Here is a 24,001-nt window from a genome sequence, read left to right as displayed (position 1 = left end):
GCTGCCATCAAACCACTTGTTCTCAGTCAACTATTCCAGTTGTTTTTTAATGTACACAACCAAGAAAAGAACATTGTGACAGAAAAGTTCCACAATGGGAAAACAGATTGTACCAAGTTCAGAGCCTCATCACTGCTAATTCCAAAGACTATTTAAGTCTTACTTCAGTTTCCTCCTGACAAAATAAATAAATAAATAAATATAATTCTTGTTTCCAAGACCTGTTAAAAAGGACCTCAAGAATATCTTAGAATCAAAATATTATTATAAGTTATAAATAAGTTATGAATTTATGAGCCATAAGCATATAGTTTCAATCTCTCATTCAACAAATACAGGGGTCCAAAAGAAAGGAATATTGCCAGTAAATCAATTTATAGGCATCATTAAACTTTTTGTGTGCCAGGTACTCTGCTTTGTTCTGGGCATATAAACAAAGGCAAAAAAAAAAGTTCCTTCCTCAAGAAGTTTATACTCAAATGAATTTATATTCAAACAAATTTAAAAAAACAACCACCTAGACATATAGCAGTTTTATATGTAGTAGATAAGAGGTAGTTTGAAAGACAAAAGAATTTGTTCTGAAGAACAGGAAAGGGCTCCTACAGAAGATGGAGTTTGAGCTGTCTTGAAACTAGGGAAGTTAATGAAGGAAGTGAGAGAGAATATTCCAGGCATGGGAGAAAGTCTGTGCAAAGGCATATAGTCAAATGGGGTTGAGACCTCTGAGTATTCACAGCTCAACCATGTCCTCCTACTGCTCCAAGGAGCATATCTCTCTGTTAGGAGGCATTCTCCCCAGAAATGTTCCTTCTTTCCTCTTTATGTCATTCCCAATTCTGCTCTGTGAAGACTGCATATTTTTAAATCAGCAGGAGTCAGGAATTCAGGTGAGGGGAAAATCGTCAGTCTTTATTCTCAGTGAAGAAGGATCAGAGGTGGAAGAGAATGGGCAATAGCAATGTGTGTAGCTGAGTCAAGAAGTTAGCTAGACCAGCAGCCACATGACCAGCAGCTAGGAGTATGGAACCCAGGCCCAATCTCCCCCAGCTTCTTTTCCTGTCTCTCTCAGCCTCCACCCACCAAAATCGTCATTTCCTATACAACACATCAGGACTTGCACGGAGAGTGGGCAGGGACCATTCTTTATCCAATCATGTATATTAATAGAGTATAGCCCAATTACTATTTAGCCTCACAGACTTGGGACCTCAGTGCATCAACTCAAACTGCAACCCATTACATCTCCCGCTTTCTTTTATTTTAGAACACAGGTGGTCATGCCATCCCTGACTCCTCAGGGAGGTCAGAGCCCCCAAGGGGAGGTGATCACAGCCTCCCTAACTTCTCAGGGAAGGAGGTGAAAGCATCGAAAAGGAGGTGATCACAGCCTCCCTGACTTCTCAGGAAGGGAAATGAAAAGCACCAAAGGGAAGTGGGGGTTGCTAGCGGGTTTCTGGGCTGAAGGGTCTTATTATACACAAACCCATCAGCATGGGAGGTATTACACAATCACATAGCAATAACGCAGAGGCTATTAGGAATGACTCTCCCCACAGTCAGTGCTGGCTCAATGTGGTGTAACAAACATGAATTGTACACGCAAGTAGCAGAATAGCAAACAATATAAATCAACATGGTGTTGGAAAAGATCACCAGAAGTCCTAGAAGGTGGGTATGTAAACAACAGTCACACATACACCTTCTTCAGCACCCAAGAGATAGTCCAAAACCAATCTATTGTCCATTGTTTCACATGTCAGGGAATCCAATGATCCCCCTGAGTTTTTGAAGTCCTGCAAAAGTCTTTTTATGTGTTAGGGAATCCAATGATTCCAGTAGATTTTGAAGTCCTGTAACAGTCTCATCATTTCTCAGAGAATCCAATGATGAGAGTTTTCAAGTCCTATGTCTCAGAGAATCCAATGATTCCTGAGGATTTTCAAGTCCTATGTCTCAGAGAATCCAATGATTCCTGAGGGGTTTCAAGTCCTACAACAATCTTATCATGTCTCAGAGAATCCAATGATTCCTGAGGGTTTTGAAGTCCAACAATCTTTGATGTCCATGAGTCAAAGGCCATAATTGCCACGCTCTTTCAATGGTGAGCACAATCAACAAGAGAACCACCCGATATTTCTTGGGTCGTCTCCTTTATTTCAAGGCTCTGCTCCATCTTTCTGAGATGGACAAGGTGAATATGGCTCGTTGGCACCCATCTGATTCCTTCTGCACCTGTAGAGATACAAGCAAACCCTCTCCCCCAAGCAGTTAGCCTATCTGGTCCTTTCCATTCACCACTTTCTGGGTCTCTCCACATCACCTGGTGATTATCTAAAGATAGTGGAGCTGCTCACACTGGACACTGACCTTCCGGTGGGTTATAAAACCTGTCTGCCGGAGCCAGTGCATCTTTGTCAAAAATCAAGAAGTTAATAGTATAAAGAGCTAGATTTAGAAGTTCTCTAGGGTTACCTGTGGCTCCCTCTTTCTTTTGTTTTTGGAGGAGCATCTTAATATCTCTGTTTCTCCTCTCCACTATTGCCTGTCCTTGAGGATTAAAAGGTATGCCCTCGGTGTGTAAAATCTTATACTGTGCACAAAAGTGTGCAAAATGTTTTGAAGTATAAGCAGGACCATTGTCTGTTTTTATTGCTTGTGGCACAGCCATAATGGCAAAGGCTTGTGTTGAGGAATTCAGTGACCACTCGGACTGTCTCTTTTGCTGCTGGTATTGCAAAAGTGAATCCCAAAAATGTGTCTACCACAACGTGGATGAAAGACAGACGACCAAAAGATTTATAATGGGTCACATCCATTTGCCAGATTTCACTGGGTCTCAATCCATAAGGGTTCTTCCCTGGAGGCAGTGTAGGAGCGTGGAAAGGAAGGCAAGCTGTACAGGCTTTTACTATGCTCCTAGCTTCCTCTCTTGTTATTCCAAATTGTAAACGTAAAGCTCGAGCAGCCTGATGATATTTAGAATGAGATGCCTGAGCTTCTTGGAACAAAGGGTATTGACCAACATAGTTAGAAGGCTATCTGCCTTTGAATTGCCATCAAATATGGGACCTGGAAGTCCACTATGAGAATGGACATGTAATATATAGATCTTACCTAGATGCTTTTTCACTTGCTCTTGAAGTTTCTTAAAGAGCTGATATATATTAGAGGCTACAAATTTTATTTGGGCTGTGGCAATTCTTTGTACCACACCTCCTGAATAGGCCAAATCAGATATTATATTTATGTCTCCTGGATAATAAGTAAGAGCTAGAATGATGACGTACAATTCATTCTGCTGAGTGGACTGAAAAGGAGTTCTGACTACTCTCTTTATAGTTAGATCATGAGAGTACACAGCACAAATATTATGTTTGGATGTTTGGGACCTATACCTGTTAGTAGGTCACAGGTGATCTCAGCATGAACAGCATTTTGACTATTTTGTTGGGCTTGTATCCTACAGAGCTCACTATATTCAGAAAGCCACATGTAATTTTGTCCAGGTTCTAGGCATACTCTTGCTATAGATTTCCAGTCATTAGGAGTCAAGATTTCAAAAGCCAAATTCTGTAATAGCATCTTAACATAAGCTGATGTAGCCCCATAAAGAGTGCAAGCCTTTTTTCAGGTCTTTGATGATTTCTATGTTAAAAGGGGCGTATCTTCGACTTTCTTGACAGGAGGCATTAAGCTGGGAAATTACAGGAAAGATATGTGGCTGTAGCTCCCTGATGTCCACGCCCTTTTCTTTGGCCTTCATTAAGCCCTCTTGCAATCTACTCATAATTGGATACTGGCGGGGAGGTGCTGGTGCTGTCACTGCCCCCCCCCCCACTGCCCCTCCTCCCTCCATCCCAGAAAGTGGAGTTGATGGAGGAGAGTCAATCACTTGCTCCTGAGGTGGGGATGAAACTTCCTCCTGAGGTGGAAAGTCACCACACCCTTGCTCACTTAAGTCTCTATGCCCTGTGGGGATATGGTCATTAATCTCTTCATTGCCTTCCTCCTTAATATCAGGCCTCCCTATTTGGCTACTCCAAACGGGAGCAATGGGTTTTTTCTTTCTTCTAGGTATAGGGTTTCTTAGTGCTAACTGAATTATATTGTATAAATAAAATGCCTCGATGCAAATTGAATGAGGACCGTTTTCACTGTAATACATGGACATTTGTTGTCCAACCAGGGACCAGTTATCTCAAGAGATCTGCTACTGCTCTGCGAACCAAGGGGAGATGTGGTTTAATGTACTCACAAGTCTAGCTACCTGTTCCCAAGTTATAAGTAGCCCTTGTCCTTCTATCAGCTTAAGCATGCTTTCTATAGCACCACTAGTGGGTGGGGTTGAAGGGGTTGGGGGCGGGGATGGAGAGTCTTTAGCTAGCATTTGTCCCATTTTAGTCAAAAAAAGATTACTGGTTTAGTTTTTAAGAAAATAAGTTCCCTGTTTGTCTATTAACAATACTCACCCAAGTTGCTGGTCACCGGAGACTTCTTCAGTCCTTGATTCCCACCATTGGGCGCCAAATGTGAAGATTGCGTATTTTAAAATCAGCCGGAGTCAGGAATTCAGGTTAGGGGAAAATTGTCAGTCTTTATTCTCAGTGAAGAAGGATCGGAGGTGGAAGAGAATGGGCAATAGCAATGTGTGTAGCTGAGTCAAGAAGTTAGCTAGACCACCAGCCACATGACTAGCAGCTAGGAGTATGGAACCCAGGCCCAATCTCCCCCAGCTTCTCTTCCTGTCTCTCTCTGCCTCCACCCACCAAAATCGTCATTTCCTATACAACACATCCTAAGTTAGTGTGAGGGTGTGGGAAATCAAGAATAAAAAGTTTAAATGAGACCTGATTCTTATTGTAAAACAAACAAACAAACAAAACCAAAAGAGCAAAATCTAAAATACAAGTGAAAAGAACATTATATAAATCAGGAATTAGAAAGTTGTAAAATATGAATTATGGGACATTAGAAGGGAAATAATACTGACTGGGAGCCTTTCAGTTCTGCAATCATATTATCTCTTCCATAGGAATTTACATACTTCTTACATCCTTTTTATGTCTGAGTTATTTGTGAATACCCCCTAATTCCTGCTTTCTATACTAAATAGAAGAAACCATCTCTCCTTAATACTAAATGGAAACCATCTCACCTCTGGCCACCTATACCTCTCCTTCCTTCTCAGCAGAGGATCTTTCCCTTTACTTCATACATACAAAAAAAAAAATGAGAACATACATTGTAACATTCCTCTTTTCCCCAATTTTCCACATTAATCTACTACATCTTAGGTTCTCACTAGTCATCTTCACTTCTTTTTTCCTAATTTTTAGGTACTGCATACTCACAGACTCCTTCCGTATTGTCTACAAACATGTTGTGCTTTCCCCATGTATTAAAAAAAACCCTTTCTTTGCATCCTACCATTCTTCCTAGCTATTCTCCCATATCTTTCATTTTCTATATAACCAAATTCCTGGAAAAAGCTTTCTACATTGCTTCATTTTCTTTTTTTCCCCAATTAATTATTTATTTAATAGTTCCCCTCAGTTACATTAATTTATTTTTAAATACACTTTTCTCTTTGAATCATGTTGGGAGAGAAAAATCAGAACAAAAGGGGAAAACCACAAGAGAGGAAAAAAACAGAAAAAAGAAGGGAACATAGCATATGTTGATTTATATTGCATTTCCATAATTCTCTTTTTGAATGCAGATGGAATTTTCTACCTAAAGTTTATTGGGATTGCCCTGAATCACTGAACCTGAACCAGATCTTTCATAGTTGATCATCACACAATCTTGTGTAATTGTGTACAATATATTCTTAGTTCTGCTTGTTTCACTGAACATCAGTTTATGTAACTCTTTTCAGACCTTTCTAAAATTAACTTGCTCATCATTTTTTTTATTACCTTCATAAACCACAACTTATTCAGCCATTCCCCAATTGACAGGCAGCCACTCAGTTTCCAATTCTTTGTTACCACAGAAAGAATTGCTACAAACATTTTTGCACATGTGAGTTCTTTTTCCTCCTTTATAATTTCCTTGAGATACAGACCCAGTTGCGGCACTTCTGGGTCAAAGATCATGCAGTTTTATAGCCCTTTGGGAATAGTTCCAAATTGATCTCCAGAATGGTTGGGTCATTTCACAACTCCACCAACAATGCATTAGTGTCCCAGTTTTTCTACATCCCCTTCAATATTTGTCAATATCTTCCTCTGTTATCTTAGCCAATCTGAAAGGTATGTTTTAATTTGCATTTCTCTAATCAATAGTGATTTAGAGCATTTTTTCATATGACTATAAATGGTTTTAATTTCATCATCTGAAAATTGTCTATTCATATCCTTCGACCATTTAACAATAAAAGAATGACTTGTGTACTCTTTTTTTTAAATAGCCTTTTATTTACAAGTTATATGTATGGGTAATTTTACAACATTGACAGTTGCAAAACCTTTTGTTCCAATTTTTCTCCTCCTTCCCCCCACCCCCTCCCCTAGATGGCAGGACGACCAGTAGATGTTAAATATATTAAAGTATAAATTAGATACACAGTAAGTATACATGACCAAACTGTTATTTTGCTGTACAAAAAGAATTGGATTCTGAAATATTGTACAATTAGCCTGTAAAGGAAATCAAAAATGCAGGTGGGCAAAAATATAGGGATTGGGAATTCAACATAATGTTTCTTAGTCATCTCCCAGAGTTCTTTTGCTGGGTGGAGCTGGTTCAGTTCATTACTGCTCCATTAGATTTTGTGAAGACCACGTATTTTAAAATCAGCAGGAGTCAGGAATTCAGGTGAGGGGAAAATAGTCAATCTTTATTCTCAGTGAAGAAAGATCAGAGGTGGAAGAGAATGGGCAATAGCAATGTGTGCAGCTGAGTCAAGAAGCTAGCTAGATCAGCAGCCACACAACCAGCAGGTAAGAGCATAGAACCCAGGCTCAATCTTTCCCAGCCTCTCTTCCTGTCTCTGCCTCCACACACCAAAATTGTCATTTCCTATACAACACATCAGGACTTGCACAGAGAGTGGGTGGGGGCCATTCTTTATCCAAGCATGTATATTAATAGAGTATAGTCCAATTACTATTTAGCCTCACGTGCTTGGGACCTCAGTGCATCAACTCAAGCCTCAGCCCACTACAGGATTTGGCTCATCTCATTGCTGAAGATGGCCAGGTCCATCAGAATTGATCATCATATAGTATTGTTGTTGAAGTATATAATGATTTCCTGGCACTGCTCATTTCACTCAGCATCAGTTTATGTAAGTCTCTCCAGGCCTTTCTGAAATCATCCTGTTGGTCATTTCTTATTGAACAATAATATTCCATTATATTCATATACCACAGTTTATTCAGCCATCTACTCAGTTTCCATTTTCTGGCCACTACAAAGAGGGCTGTCACAAACATTCGTGCACATACAGATCCCTTTCCCTTCTTTATGATCTCTTTGGGATATAAGCCCAGTAGTAACACTGCTGGATCAAAGGGTATGCATAGTTTGATAACTTTTTGAGCATAGTTCCAAATTGCTCTCCAGAATGATTAGATGTATTCACAATTCCACCAACATTGTATTAGTGTCCCTGTTTTCCCACACCCCCTCCAACATTCTGCATTATCTTTCCCTGCTATTCTAGCCAGTCTGACAGGTGTGTAGTGGTATCTCAGAGTTGTCTTAATTTGCATTTCTCGATTAATAATGACTTGGAGCATCTTTTCATATGGCTAGAAATAGTTTCAATTTCTTCATCTGAGAATTGTCTGTTCATATCCTTTGACCATTTATCAATTGGAGAATGGCTTGATTTCTTATAAATTAGAGTCAATTCTCTATATATTTTGGAAATGAGTCCTTTATCAGAACCTTTGACTGTAAAAATATTTTCCCAGTTTATTGCTTCCCTTCTAATCTTGTCTGCATTAGTTTTGTTTGCACAAAAACTTTTCAGTTTGATATAATCAAAACTTTCTATTTTGTGATCAGTAATGATCTTTAGTTCTTCTTTGGTCATAAATTCCTTCCTCTTATACAGGTCTGAGAAGTAAACTATCCTGTGTTCCTCTAATTTATTTATAATTTCATTCTTTATGCCTAGGTCATGAACCCATTTTGACCTTATTTTGGTGTACGGTGTTAAGTGTGAGTCAATGCCTAATTTCTGCCATACTAGTTTCCAATTTTCCCAGAAATTTTTGTCAGACAGTAAGTTCTTATCCCAAAAACTTGGGTCTTTGGGTTTGTCAAACATTAGGTTGCTATAGTCATTGACTGTTTTGTCCTTTGAACCTAACCTGTTCCACTGATCAACTAATCTATTCCTTAGCCAATACCAAATGGTTTTGATAACTACTGCTCTATAATATAATTTTAGATCTGGTACAGCTAAGCCACTTTCATTTGATTTTTTTTTTTCATAATTTCCCTTGAAATTCTTGACCTTTTGTTTTTCCATATGAATTTGGTTGTTATTTTTTTCTAGGTCCTTAAAATAGTTTTTTGGGAGTCTGATTGGTATAGTGCTAAACAAATAGATTAGTTTAGGTAATATTGTCATCTTTATTATATTTGTTCACCCTATCCAAGAGCATTTAATACTTTTCCAATTGGTTAAATCAGACTTAATTTGTGTGAAAGGTGTTTTGTAGTTTTGCTCATAAAGTTTCTGATTTTCCCTTGGCAGATAGATTCCTAAGCATTTTATACTATCAGTAGTTACTTTAAATGGAATTTTTTTTGTAACTCTGACTGTTGGATTTTGTTAGTGATGTATAAGAATGCTGATGATTTATGTGGGTTTATTTTGTACCCTGCAACTTTGCTAAAGTTGTGGATTATTTCTAATAGCTTTTTAGTAGAATCTCTGGGGTTGTCTAAGTATACCATCATATCTTCAGCAAAGAGTAATAATTTGGTTTCCTCATTGCCTACTCTAATTCCTTTAATTTCTTTCTCAACTCTTATTGCCAAAGTTAGTATTTCTAATACAATATTGAATAGTAATGATGATAGTGAGCAACCTTGTTTCACTCCTGATTTTATTGGGAATTGTTGCAGTTTTTCCCCATTACATATACTTGTGTACTCTTATAAATTTGATACAGTTCTTTATATATTTTAGAAATGAGGCCTTTATCAGAAATACTGGTTATAAATTTTTTTTCATCACCTCTGTACTTCCCTTTTAATCTTCTTTGTGTTAGTTTTGTTTGTGTAAAATTGTTGTCCATTTTTCACTTCATAATGTTCTCTAGTTGTTCTTTGGTCATTACTTCCTACTTTCTCCAAAGTTCTAATAAGTAAATTATCTCTTACTCTCCAATTTGCTTACGGTACTACCCCTTATGCCCAAATCATGTACCCATGTAGACCTTAATTTGGTATGGAGTTTCTGAGGTATTATTTTCCAGTTTTCCCAAGAATTTTTGTGAAATAGTGAGTTCTTATTCCAGAAGCTGGAGCATGAAGGTTTATCAAGTAGTAGATTATTATTGCCATTGATTATTTTGTTGTGTGTGTCTAACCTACTTCAGTGATCCACCACTCTTATTTCCTAGCCAGTGCCAAATAGTTTTAATGATTGCTGCTTTATAATGTAGTGTTAGGTCTGGTACAGCTATGCCACCAAACTTTGTCTCTTTTTTCTATTAATTTTCTTGACATACTTGATCTTTTATTTTTCCAGATGAATTTTGTTATTATTTTTTCTAACTCTAAAAAGTAATTGCTTGGAAGTTTGATTGATTGACTGAACAAGTGCCACTAATCAAGGCAGAATTGTAATTTTTATTATATTAGCTCAGCCTACCCATGAGTGCTTGATATTCTTCAATTGTTTAGATCTGACTTTTGTATGAGAAATGTTTTGTAATTGTGTTGATATAGTTCCTGGGTTTTTCTTGTCAGATAGATACCCAAATATTTTATTTTGTCTACAGTTATTTTAAATGAAATTTCTCTTTCTATCTCTTGCTGCTGGGCTTTGTCAGTAATATATAGAAATGTTGATGATTTTTGTGGGCTTATTTTATATCTTGCAATTTTGCTAAAGCTTTTAATTGTTTCAAGTAGGTTTTGGATGATTTTCTAGGATTGTCTAAGTATATCACCAACTGTTTCATTTTCCCACTACTCAATTCCTTTCATTCAGGTCTCTTGATCTAAGTTTCTCATTAAACTATTGTCACCAGTAATCATTTTAAAAAAATTGAACTATTTTACTTTTGTTTACTGAATCTCCCAACAAACTCCTTTCCTTTCATAGTCCAAAAGAGTGATCCTTATAACAAATGATATAGAGGAAGCAATACTTCAGCTAAATTCACCTATTTCAAAAATCTTATATATTACATGCTAAATCCTATGAGGGCAATTGCTCACTTCAGCAAATAAATGCAGAGCAGTGCCTTTGATTTTTTTTTTTTTTTTGCTTCTTTGAGATCATGCTTGGTCACTATAATTTTAAGCATCAGTTTTAAGTTGTTTTGCTTCTAGTTTGCATATTGCTTCTATTATTTCATTTCAAAAAAAAGTTTTCTTATATATTTTTATAGTCATTGTATTGAATGTTTCTTGTAGCACAATAATCCATTGCATTCATTATCACAACTTGTTTAACTATTTTCCAGTCTATTAACATGTATTTTATTTATGGGTTTTTTCCTATTACTAAAAATGTAGTTATTAATATTTTGATATATGGGGCATTTCTCCTTTCCGTTGACCTTCTTGGGATAGCTGCTTAGTAGTGAAATTTCTAGTTCAAAGAATACAGATATTATGGTCAGTTTCTTCAAATAATTCCATATTTCTTTCTAAAGTCATCAAGAAACTCATAGTTATATCTACAGGGAAGAATGTGCCTAATCTTTCTATAATAGTTACAATGTTAAATATTCCCATTTTTTGTCATTTTAGCTAAATGCGACAGAAAACCTGTTATTTTATTTGCATTTTTTAGTGATTTGGAATATCCTTTCATGTTGTGAATAGTTTACAATTCTTCTTCTGAGGCCTGTTTATTTAGACTCTTTCTTGTTATTGTTGATCCTTCATTTTTCAAGAGAACTAATGACATTACAAGGTGATGTTTTGACTTGAACATGAATTGGATTTAAGGGAGCAGAATTGCTTAAAATCATCATCCTCACTCTTCCACAGTCATCAAAGTCTAGTAACAGGACAAATGCCAAAACAATTGGCAATAGCCTGGGATGTTGTAGATTATTTGAGTGTCTTTGATATCTGACCAAGCTGTAAGTGTTCCACAGTGCCTGCTTCAATCACTTCATAGATCTTGGAACAAATTGTTCTCTATAGTCCATTCCACAGTGAGGAGTTTCCACATGCTTAGAAAAGACAACCCTCTTACTCACCCACAGGTTTGAGACTTTTACCCTCAATTTGATTAACTTATCTGCTGAGATGGTTTACCAGGATGTGGCCACTGTGCATGCTACAGCTTCTCGGGACTTCAAGTGAGAGTTGTGAGCAGATAGTCCCACAAAGTAGAGAAGCAGCCCTGAAAAAGGCTCAGTAAGCCCTCATACCAGAGATGTTAGTATTCCTTCAACATGCCATATGAAGTTTGGACCACTTATCTATTAGAAATAGATCTTTGGTTTATATCTATATCTATATCTATCTAGCTAGCTATCTATATCTTTGTCTATATCAATATCTATATTTTATATCTATATCTATATAGATTTATATCTATATCTATACAAATAGAGAGACGTGTGTGTGTATTTCTGTTAGCTACCTATATATTTTGACTATCAGAACATTATCAGAAATATTTGATACACAGATTTTCCCTTCTCCTTTATTTATATGAGAATTCTTCCTGTAGTCATATCAGTGAAGTGTACCTGATTTGCTTCTCTTCTCATTTATGCTTTTATGGTCAAACTTTCATTTGTTCACATGTCCAATTGAATTTATCATGATATACAATGTCAGATATTGGCCTGAAACTAATTTCTATCAGACTGTTTTTAAATTTTCCAGCAGGTTTTTTTTCAAACAGGGAATCATTAATTGCTACAGGATACCTCCATTTATATTCTGTTTTGACATCTCATAGTCAATGTATCCATAACACCATCTGAGATGATAAAATGAGCCTTCATAATGTACCATGGTTCCAGGAAAGGGATGATATAGGTAGAAGATAGATAGATAGATAAATGGATAAACAGACAGATAGATTGATAGACAGATAGATAGATGAGTTAGAGTGAGTCAGCATTTATTAATTGTTTACTATGTTCCAGGCATTGGACAGGGCCAACAAAATGTCTCAGTAGGTAATGTACTAAGCCTGGAGTCAGGAACTTGAGTTCAAATCTAGCCCCAAGCACTTACTAAGCTGTGTGAGCTTGGACAAGTCACTTAACCTCTGTTTGCCTAGGAGGCAGCTATTTGTGACAAGTTTTTAATTTTTGTTTGCCTTGATGCACTGGAAAAGAAAATGGCAAACCACTTCAGTATCTTTGCAAGAAAATGCCATGCATAGGTATGGTTCATGGGGTCACAAAGAATGAGTTGGACGGGATTGAATGACTGAACAACCACAAATGTTCCAGGCACTGGCCTAAGCAATGAGAATGCACATATGAGCAAGTATGACAGTCCTTATTTTCAAAGACCTTACATTCTGATGTGCAAAGGCAAACTATAAAGGACAGCAGCAGGGCATGGAACAGATGGATGTTTGAGCCCTGACAATATAAGACCGAGGTGCAGAACTCACATGCAGAGATCAGGTTACCAGTTAGAAGAAGGTAAAAAGTGATGGTCCAAGGAAAGGAGACATGGCATGTAACAGGAATAGGCAAAGAGGAATGACGAGGAATAGGCACTTTTGAGGAGCTCAGTATTGGATACCAAAGAGTTCATTGGCCCAGAGACAGAGTTACTTTGTAATATAATCATCAAGTTAAAGAGGCTGAGCAGCAACAGTATCCACAAGGCAGAGAAGAAATTAAGGTCAAGAGTCAAAGCAGTAAGCCAGTGAAATGAAATACAAGAAGGATCATATATCAAAGTTCCAAGCATCAATAAGATATCAGAAAATGTTTTGATTAAATTTTCAAGTTGTCCTCATATTAATCTCTCAGAATTCCTCTCTTGCTCACATAGCTCAGGTACCACCTTCTATATGTGGCCTTTCCTGATCCTCCTCATTCTTGAGATTACTTTGAATAAGTGTACAAATTATGTATTTACTTCTCTGGACACATTTGATCCTCTCAATGATGTGAAATCTTGAAATAAAGGACTTGGACATAAGACAGTACCTTATACAAACTATTTACAGTATACACTATCTTTTAAAATGGCATTTTAATTTTTTTCCCAGTTACTTAACAAGAAGATTTTTAGCTTTTATTTTTAAAAGATTTCAAGTTCCAAATTTTTCTCCTGCCTTTCCTCTTTCCTATCTCCTCTTCCAGAGAAGGTAGGCAGTTTGATATAATTTATATTATCTAAATTATAGTTCTGTATTGATTGCAATTGTGAAAGAAAAAAGAGGTCAAAAGAAAAAAACATGAGAGAATAAAGTAAGTGAAAAAATAAGCTTTGATTTGCATTCTTGAGTCCATCAGTTCTTTATCTCATTGTAGATAGCATTTTCTTTCAAGTGTTTTTTGTATTTGTCTTAGATCATTGTGTTGCTGAGAAAAGCTAAGTCAGTGATAGCTGAACATCACACAATGTTGCTGATACAGTAAACAATGTTTTCCTGGTTCTGCTCAGCTCACTTCACATCAGTTTTGTTCAAGTCTTTCTTGATTTTTCTGAAATCTGCTTTTTTATCATTTCTTATTACGCAACAGTATTCCATTGCATTCATATACCAGAACCTGTTCAGACATTCCTGATTGGTGGGAATCTTCTCAGTTTTCAATATTTTGTCAACATGAATTGACTACTAAAAATAGTTTTGCACATTTTCCCTTTTTATGATTGCTTTGGGATATATGCCCATTAGTTGTATTGCTGGAGTAAAGGGTATGTACAATTTCCAAATTGTTCTCCAAAATGGTTGGATCAGTTCACAACTCTACCAACAGTGCTTTAGTGTCTCAATTTTCCAAAAACCTCTCCAACACGTATAACTTGCTCTTTTTTTTCTGCTAATGTTATAGGTATGAGGTAGTATCTCAGAGTTGTTTTAATTTGTATTTCTCTGAATACATATATGTATATGCTTAATGTTTTCCATGCTTAATTTTTCTGAGTGATTTTTAGTTGTAGTTCTGCCTCCTTTGCCTTCTAGAATATTATACTCCATGACCCCTCATCCTTTAATTGCAGCTGCCAAGTCCTGTGTAATCTTTATTGTAACTCCCTGGTATTTGAATTGTTTCTTTCTGCCCACTTGTAGTATTTTTAACTTGACCTGAGAGTTCTGAAATTTGGCTATTATATTTGTTGGAATTTTTATTTTAGAATCTCTTTCTTCTATTTTTCTTCTATTTTCTTCTATTTTTTCTTTCTTTTGAATTTGTTTAATTGATTATTAATGTCTCATACAATCATTAGCTTCCACTTGCCTAGTTCTAACTTTTAAGGTATTTTTCTCAATTAGCTTTTGTACTTTCTTTTCCATTTGACAAATTGGGCTCTTCAAGTAGTTGTTTCTTCACTGGATTTTTTAATTTCCTGTTACATTTAGCCAATTTTACTTTTTAGGTAGTTTTCCAAGCTGTTGATTCTTTTTTTTTCATAATTTCTTTGAATTTGATTAATTTCTTTTTTAAAAAAAATTAAATATCTACTTAAAACTTAGATGAAAAAGAAAAAAATAGAAAAAAACATTGTCACATGTACAGCAGAACATAAGAGAGAATTCAAAATATGAAACAACAAATTTCCATTTCAAGAAAGACTATATAATAAATGTTACAAGTCGTGTTCAGAGCTGTCCATCTTTGTTTTCTTGTAGATTTTCTTTTGTTTCCTACTGCACTTTATTTTATTCTTTTTTCCCTTTTCTTATCCTCAGCTACTGCAAGATTAAAATTAAACATGTGTATGTGTGTCTGTCCATATATACACACATATCCTTGATATATGTTTATAAATATACATATATATATATATGTATCCATCTCAATACATATGTGTGTATTTATATATCCATATGTACCCACATAGATATGTGTGTGGGCATAAACACGTCATTAAACAGAATGATTTTTTACATTGACCGTGTACAAAAAAGTCTCAACCTGCCCTCTGAATCCATGATTTTTCTATCAAAAAAAGTGGCAACATGTGTCCTCTGGGAAAAGATTTTTAAAGACAATGGTGACCATAGTTCTTTCTTACCACATGTACTATAAGGGTCAAAGCCATCAGTATAGAATGTTACCCTAGGAATGACTCAGGAAAATGGAGAGTTGCTATCCCATGATTTGACTCTGATTGATTTTTAGGCTAAGTTGAGTTAAGTAGATACTAGTAATAGTGAACTGATATTCAGCATATTTTCTGGCAGGAAAGAAAGTTCTCATATCCTCTGTCTTTATACCTTCCACTTATAGCATATTAGTTCATCACAGATGGTATTTTTTTTCTGTACACAAAGTAAAAGCTACGTTCACGTTTATTGAATAAATTCCCCCCACCTTTAACCAGTCTCAGTTGCCAAAAATAAACAAACACAAAATAATCTCATTGATTCACTGATGCAAAGGAAATGATTACACAAATTTCACCCCTTATCCCTAGAGAGCATTAAATTATGTTGGGTACAAGGTTACTAGGATATCCAATGAAGCAAAGGTTTATCTTCTAGTAAATTAAAACACAAGTTACAGCTCAGACAATGAATCTTCTTCTTAATCACATACATAGATTGTCAAACCCTCTTCTAAAATCTAAAATTCATTCATTCATCCATGCATCCAATCAACATGTTTGTTGAGTGTGACTTTCTATATGCATTAATAGATGACATATATGGAACATTTTATTACAGAACATTTTGTGTACATTAGCTCCCTATTTTATGATATATGGAAAATATGGAGACTTGCTCTTTAAAACAATCCCAATGTTGGTAAAGGTATAGAGTATGTATACAATATGATATTCTATCTCCCACCTTTGTGACGACCCAAATAATCCTCCACATCTCACATGCACTTCCTTCTCATTTCTATCTTGTAGAATATTTTTATCCTTAAAGCAAAGCTCAGGTATTACCTCCCTAAGAAGCTATTTCTGGTCCTTCAATACCCCTCTTGATATTACTTTGTATTACAAAGTTAGTAATCTTTGTATCTGTTTGTCTGCATAAATGTTGAATCCCTTCTCCTCATGAAAATATAATGTCCTTGAGGTAAGGGAATGTTTTACTGTTGTCTTTGTATTCCCAGTGATTGCAACATTAAAAAAAAATGATCTAAGATTTCATTGATAGGTGGAACTCACTATGAGGCGCCTCCCTTTAGGTAAATCATTATGTGCTCTGCTATTTAGAGAGTTGACAGAGTTACACAGAGATTAAGTAACATTCCCAGAACCATAGAGCCAATATATGTCAGAAAAAGAACTTGAACTCAGATCTTCCTGACTGGGGTCTAGTCTTTAACAACCTCATGCAGTTAATATATCATAGTTTCATATAGCTTAACATACTGGAGCTACCTTTGTTGCTATTGTTACTGTTTTTGTTTTTCTTTCTTTTTCTATTTCAAGGCTGTTAAATAATATAAAATTTTGAATTGAATAGAATCAGGTGTGAGCATACATCTTATTTTTTTTTTTTTACCATTTTTGAATTAGTATCATTATTTCCACTTTGCTTATAAAGAAACTGAGGCTTAGAAGTAACTTTTGAGAGTCAAACAGTAAATGCTAGAGTCAAGATTCTAATGCTATTTTTTAAACTCCAGATGGAGGCCTCTTTCCATTGTATCATGCTGCTTCATTTTGATGGCAGAAAACTAAATAATACAAAAAAGAATTGGACTAGCTCAGAAAAAAGCAAGATGTGCAGTTAGAGAAGCTACCCCAAATGTTTCTAGGGACTATTTGTATCCAAAATGTGGCAGAGCATTCCAAGCTTATATTAGTCTAATTAGCCACAGTCAGACACATTGAAACTCGATTCTAACATAGTGATGTCTTTTTGCTCCTCTTTGAGAATGAAGGACAGCAACCAACCAATTTGAGATTCTTTGAGTGATTATTTGAAAGTTGAGGACATGATATTTAACTACATTAATAGTACTTCTTTGGAGCCAGGAGCTATGAGTTTGAGTCTGGGATCTAATAGTGATCAATTTTTTCATGTAATCATTCATCCAGCTATCTATCTATCCTTCCATTTATTTATTCATTCATTTCACAATCCTGGTTAAATTAACTTTTTCTGCTTTGTTTTCCCTATTGGGAATAATCCAATTTGTAGCAAATACCTCATATGAACTATTATAATTACAACCCCCTCCCAGACCGCTAAAAGAATGATGACTTAGTCTTCCATCAAGAGACACTAGGGATGTATGTGACTGTATGTCTTCTTGGTATTGCTCATCTAGCCTTAGTCCTTTCACTATTTAAGAGAATAACAGATCTTTGAGTAAATATTTGTATTTCCTTCTCCTTGAGTGTGGAGGGTTATCTCTGTTTATGGATTTCTCCAACTATCCCCCATTGAAATGGACATGGAGCCTGAAACTAGGATTCTGTATGAATCTCCAAAGCAAAGTATGTTCTTCTGATCAGAGAGTTAGTCAAGAAAGACTTTGTAGTCCCTCATCCCTTCCAATTAAACATCTGCTTCCTTTGTCTCAGGTGCATATTAAAGGCTTTTATTCTTTAATGAGAACACCACAGCAGTCTTTCTGGATTTTCTGGGAATGAGGAAGGGATGTATAATTAATCTCCCCTCAAGATAAAAAGTTTTGTTCTCGATAGTAGGCTGTCTACTGGTCTGTAACTGCTAAGGCATTTGAGGTCATCACCCCATTCAAAGATATCTGGCCCCCAACTAGAGGTCCCCTTCCACCAGTTTCTTAAAATTTATATAACCTATAACTAATTCTGGAGCCCTTTCAGAGCAAAATTCCAACAGACAGCCCTGGCTCTTAGGGATATTTGTAAGTGTCTCCTCAAAATGCTTTCTTAGGTAACTGCATCACTCTGAAATGAAATAGCAGTGAGGTCATTAGGGAACTACAGACTGGCCTTCTTCCTTGGGCTCTCTTTCCAACCATTGGGCATCCAGAGGCATTCAAGGTTGGTACCTGGAGCAAGGCCTACTGTTAAATAAGACTGAGAGGCGTCAGTAACTAAAGAAAAGGGTAGGATGCTGAGGAGATGGTCCAGGAATGTGGCTGTGGAGTAGAGGAAGCCTGGAGGTGTATTTGTCTCTATGATTCAGTACTTAAAACATGCAAAGCTGGACCAACTCAATGGGAAAGAAATAACATGTACACACACTCACTCAGTGGCCTTCACCAGGCCACCCACTGGCACTGAAGTCTTTCCAAAAGCCAGGATGACTGAACTGAGATTTAATTAAAATACCTTTTCTTACCAAAAAGCTCAAAAAGAGTAAATTAAAATTAGTAAAGATTAAAATATATGTGTCAAGAGGACTTATAATCAAATCTTACTTTAACAGTAGTATTTCCAGGATCTATAAGTATCTCAGGATGAATCTTCCCTCAAAAGATACAACTCACAAACCTAATATGACTTGGTAGATGGTCTTTGAGAGCTGTTATGGCTGGACAAATCAGCAAATTGTAGCCAACCTGGTAATAAACCTTTCCTCAGTTAGCCAGTCTGCTTGTCTGATTTACAATCTGTCAAACTCACACTTAACAAACATTTATTAAGAACCTGTTATATACCAGGTACAAGGGAAACAATAGCAAAGATAAAATAATCCCTACCCTTAAAAAACTTCCATTCTACCTACCTGAAGTGTTTTGCTTTGTTTTGTTTTTTTACCTTAGAAGGATCTGTTAGCACTTGATTTGCACTGACATAGTTTCTGAGATCCCTTCACATTATGAAAGAGTACCAGAATAATAGTTTCAATGGAAGAATCTGCCTCTTGCTAAATCATCTGGCAGAGGATCTGGGAAGGACTCTAAGTCAATTTCATTCTTTAATTATTAGTTTAACTTTTTTGGTATCCTATCCATATCTTATTTGTGCTTTGCTGTTTGCTTGCTATCTCCCTCATTAGACTATGAATTTCTAGAGTGCAGGGAATTTTTTTTTTGCCTTTCTTTGTAATTCCAGCATTTATCATAGTGCCTGACATATAGTAGGTTCTTAATAAATTTTGGCTTATTTACTTGTTCATTTGTTTTGAGAGATAGATCTATTTAAATAAATATAAAACTGAAAAATAAAGTATATGTTCATAAGAAGAGTACAAAATCTTATGGGATCTGATGAGGGAGAAATTAACTTCCATTTGAGGGGAATTTGTGAAGTCTTCGTGGATGAGGTGGGATTTGAACTGGGTAATTAAGATTAAACAGCTCCTATTGTTGGTGGAGTTATGAACAGATCCAACCATTCTGGAGAGCAATTCAGAACTATATTCAAAAAGTTATCAAACTGTGCATACCCTTTAATCCAGCAACATTACTACTGGGCTTATATCCCAAAGAGATATTAAAAAAGGGAAAGGGATCTGTGTGTGCCAAAATGTTTGTGGCAGCCCTTTTCATAGTGGCTAGAAACGGGAAATTGAATGGATGCCCACTAATTGGAGAATAGCTGAACAAATTGTGGTATATGAATGTTATGGACTATTATTGTTCAATAAGAAATGACCAGCAGGATGAATACAGAGAGGCTTAGAGAGACATACATGAACTGATGCTATGTGAAATGAGCAGAACCAGGAGATCATTATACACTTCAACAACAATATTACATGATGATCAGTTCTGATGGACATGGCTCTCTTCAACAACAAGAGAATTCAAATCAGTTCCAATTGATCTGTAATGAACAGAACCAGCTATACCCAGAGAAAGAACACTGGGAAATGAGTATGGACCACAACATAGCATTTACACTCTTTCTGTTATTGTTTGCTTGCATTTTTGTTTTTCCTTCTCAGGTTATTTTTACTTTCTTTCTAAATCTGATCTTTCTTGTGCAACAAGATAACTCTATAAATATGTATACATATATTGTATTTAACATATACTTTAACATATTTAACATGTATGGGATTACTTGCCATCTACAGGAGGGAGTGGAGGGAAGGAGGGGAAAAGTTGAAACAGAAGTTTTTGCAAGGGTCAAAGTTGAAAAATTACCCATGCATATGTTTTGTATATAAAAATTTATAATTAAAAAAAAGAATAAGCAACTCCTTGTTCAGATCTGGGACATTTGCAAATCCACAAAACAGGTGATGTTTCCTATCTGTTTTCCTAAATACTTTCACAAGTATAACATGGGAGGGGGCAGCTAGATGGCACAGTGGATAGAGCATGGATGCTGAATTTAGGAGAACCTGAGTTCAAAATCTGCCCAAGACACTTAATACTTCTAGCTGTGTCATCCTAGGCAAGTCACTTAAACCCTCAATTGCCTCAAAACAAACAACCCCCCCCCCAAACAAATAAGTACAATGTGGTAAAAGCAAGATCTAATATGTAAATACATATTATATATAATGCATGTAGATATGTTTTATTACTACATATATATCATTAATCTAAAAACCAAGAATATATATATATATATATATATATATATATATATATGTGTGTGTACTGATATATATACATATAACTTGGTGGGTTTTTTTTTTTTGTCTTCATGTACCTTCATATACCAACCAAAAAGACAAAAAAAAGCAACAAAAGTATGAAGACTATCTTAGGCTGCATTATGAAGTACTTATCATAATATATAGAAAGCTGGGTCTGGAGTCAAGGAGATCTGAGTTCAAATCTAGCCACAAATCCTTAAAAGTTGTGAGGTCCTGGGAAAGTCAGGACCTGTTTGCTTCAATTTCCTCAACAGTAAAATTGGGAAAATAATAACACTTATTTAGCATGGTTGTTATAAAGATCAAATGAAATAATATTTGGAAAATGTTTCACACAAGCTTAGTAGCCACTTATACTAAATGCTTGTTCCCCTCCTCTTTCTCTACTGGGAGGCATAGTATCCACAATTTAGGAGACAATAATCCTATTATATTGTTTTGGTCAACCCACATATGTAGGATTCTGTGTTCAGTTCTTGTTTCCACATTTTATGAAAGACATGGATAACTTGGAGTGCTTCCAGAGGGGGGATCATCAAGATAATAAAGAGACTAGAGAAAATCTATAAGGAAGATAACTTTAGACAGACTTGGGGTGGCTAGCTGGAAAAGAAGAAATTCAAATATCTGACTTCTGTCAACATATTTGAAAGGTGAGCATATAGTAGAGACAATAGGCTTATTTTTCTTGTCCTTAGAGAGAAAATCTTGGGGGTCAAAGTCACTAGTTAAAAGAAAGAAGGTTTTGATTCAATAATAAAGACAACAAACAGAAGCTGTTAAAAAATGGAATGGATCTCCTTAAGTAATAAGAGAGTTCCTTAATACTTGGGCTCTTCAAGGAACATCTGGATGGCCTTTTTAATGATGGGGGGATATTTAAATAGGATTAATACTTTGGACATAGATTAGACTATTTAGCTTCTGGAGTGTCTTCCAGTACTACAACTCTGTGATTGATTGCTTAAATAGATCAATATTGAGAGCTCAGTTCAAAAGAGAAATGTACATTACTTGAAAGGTCTTGGTGTAATAGAAAAGATAGCCTCTTGCTATATAAAATTCAATGCTTTCCTATTTCTTCTAGAATTACATGTCAATTCCTCTCTTTTGCATTTAAATCCCTTCTCTATTTGCCTTATTATTAATTATTCCCTTTCTTGATATCTGTGTTACTGCACCCTCAGCAATGGACCTCAAAAGAGCTAAGTCATAGAGTTTGAGAATTTTCACCCCAGGGTCATGTTATCCTGAATGATAAGAGCCCACTATAACTGGCTGACCCCAGGCATATTTTACCATAGTTTATTTTGCCATCTTCAATTTGTCTTGCCACACTCCCCTTAATTCTTTTTTCCTTCTTTTACTCCAAGAACAGTACAAGAACAGTACAAGAACAAATACATACTGTGACTATTTATGAGAAGGGAATGCCATTGCATTGCCCTATAACTTCATTAACCATTCCCCTGACTTGCCAAATCAAAATACCCTTCTCTCATCTCCATTCAATTCTATGTGTTCTGTACAAATTTGAGATGTAAGTTACCCATTAACAAGAGATGTCTTATTTTTGTATTTGTACCTTTGACCATTAGCACAGTGTTTGGCCTATAGTAAGTATTTTATGACAATCATTCTATTTGCATGTTTATACACCTAAATTGCATTATTTCTAGTACAGGGTTCTGTGCACCATGAGTATTAATATCGGGCAACAAGAAGGAGCAATTCAGAAAAAGGAAAAACAAAAAGCTAGAGATCTCAGGGGTATAAACAACTAGGATAGATGACCTCAGAGTTTGGGGAAAAATCCAAAAATGAACTTTGAAAAAAATAACGTTTGTATGCAAAGTTCTTTGCTGCAGTGGAATGGGTTTTTTAACAGATATTATTTTGAGTAGGAAGAGTAACAATTTTTTTATGTAAGTAAAATCTTAAAACCTGACAAGAGTAGAGAGGATGGGACCAATAAAGAGAGAATAAATGAGTTCTGCTCTTTTTTTTCTTTGCCCAGATACTGAGTATAGTCCAAATATCTAAAAATGATTTTTCAGGTCCACATGAGTCATAAATGGATTACTTCTGGAAGAGAAATATTCAAATTGGAGATCATGTGAATGCAATGAAGTCAGTTTTGACTTAGGTCTATGAACAAAGATGTCTGGATATATAAAAGGACTATCTCAGACCTACAAACAGGTAGCTGAAAGAGTTCCACAGACAGGAACAAGATTTCCTTGGGGCTCTGGGAAGCCCAAAGTGTTCCCTGATCTATGATATTTCCTTCTTGCCAAATAATAAAGAACAACATTCTGAAATTTTCAGTGGACTCTCAAGGAAATTAATACTGTTCTTATGGGGAAGCATATTACAAGAATCTAGTACATATTTCAAATAATTGGAATATAGGTATTCACAGAAAAGAGAAATATTAGAATGTGAAAACTTACAGAATTCATCTAGTCTAGTCTCCCACATAGTGCAAGAATGCTTAGTATCGATAGTAGATGCTTAATAAACATTTAATTGGTCATTTGAGGTAAGACATTTCTGAACACTTCCAGTGATGTGGTACTTACTTCTTTATGAGGTAATCCTTCCTTCAGTGGGATAGCTCTGTTAGAAAATTGTTTTCTTATATTCAAATAAACTGATTTCTAGAACTTTTAGAGAAATATTTTATCCAATTTATTATTTAAGAATTACTTCTAAATATATTCCAAGGACTTTTACATAAATGACCTTTTTGAAATTACAATCCTATTTTCCCACTGGTTTTATGAATCCACACCTGAGAAGCATATGTGTGAGAGAAGAGATGGGAGGACCAAAAGAAGCAACCAATGGATACTCATGTTCTCCACTGGTATCCAATCAACATTAAGAGAATATCTTTAAGATCTTAATGTATTAGGTGATCCTCTATGAAAATTTTATTGAATTCATGAACAAAAGCTGCATAGATAGCTTCATAGATAGATGTGGATAACTTACAATGTTCATTATTAAAAAAAATATTCACATGCTCACTACCATAGTGACCAACCATGGTCAAATGGTTGACCATTTTCAACCACCGAAAATTTCAGAATGTTGTTCTTTATTATATGGCAAGAAGGAAATATCATGGATCAAGGAACACTTTGGGCTTCCCAGAGCCCCAAGGAAAGCTTGTTCCTGTCTGTGGAA

This window comes from Sarcophilus harrisii, chromosome 4, assembly GCF_902635505.1.
Source record: "Sarcophilus harrisii chromosome 4, mSarHar1.11, whole genome shotgun sequence".
In the NCBI taxonomy this organism is placed as follows: Eukaryota; Metazoa; Chordata; class Mammalia; order Dasyuromorphia; family Dasyuridae; genus Sarcophilus; species Sarcophilus harrisii.
Note: the sequence above shows the minus strand (reverse complement) of the source record.